This window comes from Pinus tabuliformis, chromosome 7, assembly GCF_031772625.1.
Source record: "Pinus tabuliformis cultivar Carrire ecotype Pingquan chromosome 7, CPIR1, whole genome shotgun sequence".
Classification (NCBI taxonomy): Eukaryota; Viridiplantae; Streptophyta; class Pinopsida; order Pinales; family Pinaceae; genus Pinus; species Pinus tabuliformis.
This window is the reverse complement of record NC_142293.1, coordinates 182,995,243-182,997,385: the sequence shown is the minus strand read 5'-3', so window position 1 is coordinate 182,997,385 and position 2,143 is coordinate 182,995,243. Positions and strand designations below refer to the sequence as shown.

The 2,143-nt window shown below is 33.1% G+C and overlaps 1 long non-coding RNA gene across 1 annotated transcript; it reads left to right on the top strand.

The window, feature by feature from the left end:
• The first annotated feature begins 227 nt into the window (after positions 1-227).
• LOC149246459 (uncharacterized) lies at positions 228-965 on the top strand. Its single transcript, XR_016265562.1, has 2 exons — positions 228-405; positions 690-965. It is a non-coding gene; the product is annotated as an uncharacterized LOC149246459 (long non-coding RNA).
• The last annotated feature ends 1,178 nt before the right edge of the window (positions 966-2,143 follow it).

The window sequence follows — 2,143 nt, the reverse complement described above, 5'->3', positions numbered from 1 at the left end:
TTTTCCACTGTTACCAGGCAACTTACCCATGAAACCCTTTTTCAATTCGTTGAGATGCCCTAGTCTAGTTTCAACTTAAACTTATTGGTTTATGTGTTTTTTTTCTTAGGTTTCCTCTTTGCCTTATCTATGACTTAACAGGAACACAACTAGAGATTTTCCCTTCGCTTTGTAGCCACACCTAGGAATGGGTTAGCTTGGTAAGGAATTTTATTTCCTTGTTCAGCTTGTATGGAACCCCTCAAGAATTTACAAAAAAAAATTTAGGGTTCCTTGACTAGCGTTTTTATATTCTCCTTATTTTTCCAAATTCACCTCTAGTTGTTGTTAGACAGGGAAAAGAGAAAATTGTATGGGAGTGTGCCTTGGAGTTGGCTTGACTGGGTTTTTGAGGCTCCATTTTTGGTATATATTTTCTCCTTACGCTCCAAGTTCACTTCTTTATTGTTTCTCTAGTTTATGGAGTCGTTGTACTCACAGTAATCTAGTACTTTGGTTTTATTTTTATTTTTCTCCCTGCAGCTCCCTTCTAGAACAATACTAGCTCATGGCGTCAGGAATTTCTTCTTCTGTTAAACAATTATGGCTATGAAGGGTTTCATTTTCCATTCTTTAAATAATTATTTCGTTTTATATATTTCTTTTTTGTACACTAGGGTAACACTAATCCCTTGATTTCTCTTTTGCAGGTACCTCTAACCCCTACTTATTCAAAATTTCTCCTTCTGCAGATTTTGATATCATCCTAAATATTTTCGTTTAATGGTTGACCGCATCTCCTACACACCAAGTCAGTTACTCCAATTTTTCTCTACCCTTTTCAATGGAATACTTCATGCCTGATGGAGACAATGATGTTGTCTCTTCGGTTCGATGTCATTTGTTCTTTTCTAAGATGGTTTCTATTATTTTTGGGTTTGTACTAGACCAAGCATAGATGTACAGGATAAAAACCTTAATTACTATGGGGTTAGCTTTGTTCCTCTCTGGTTTGTCCAATTCTTGTATGTAAAATCTTAAGAGGGAATTTACACCTCTAAATGGAATCACATCCCTACTTTCTCTGGAAAGTCTCAGGCATGATTATTTGAAAGATGTATTTCCATACTCCTTTTCTAGTTCGAATATTGAATATGAGTCTTTATTCTCATGAATGGTTTCAAATTCATTACAATGTAATTTTACCGTGAGTTTCATAATTTTTTTTTTGTGTTTTGAACTTTGATGAATAACATCTATGATGATGAGTTATGGCGAAAAATTTGTAATTTGGAATTTGAGATATTATTTACTACGATTGTAATACCATATATCATTTTCATGTATGCTTATATGAATAGAAGCGTTGTATCCATCTACAATGGCTATGAGAATGTTCAGTCAGATTCCATAGGAAAATCAATGATTTATTTGGATACATTTGAGTTCTTCTGTGTAGAAGAATTTTCTAGGTGGTTTTGTTTTACTTACTATGTTTAGTTCCATAATTTTTTTACTAAGGCTATCATGTTTTGATTATACAATAACACCCTTCACTGCCTTATATGTGGTTGAGGTCGACTCTATACCCAAAAAAACCCCACCAAACTCAAACCTTCTACCAATTTTTTCTTCCTATCAAGGAAAACATTTGGCCTTTTTCAAAATAATTGGTATAATTGTTTTTTTTTTATCTTCGTGTTGTCTATACAAATTTGGTGGATAGATATTCCTCTTCCAAGTTGTCCAATTATAACTTAATCTTCGAAATTTCGGATCCATTTAGGTGATGTTTATGTTTAAGGGATGTATCTTCTAAACGATTTGTTTTCATTAACTTCCCTCATCAAATTATTAAGTTTATATAGAATTAATTTGATGAAATTTAGTGGCACCAGTACTAACTATTTAATAAGGAATATTTTCAGTTGTCATGAGATTTCAACTCACCCTCGAAGTCGTCACCATGTGCCTCCAAGAGAATTCTTGTTCTCCTTTGACCGGTCTTCTCATTTGTAATTTAAGAATTATTTTAAAATTCAACAACAACTTCACACATGAGAAACACCACAGAAAAATTCCGTTACTGTAATTTACTGTTAATATCGATTCTATGATTGATTTTCCAACTAGGATTCAGATTAATTTCGCATTGCTGATACCA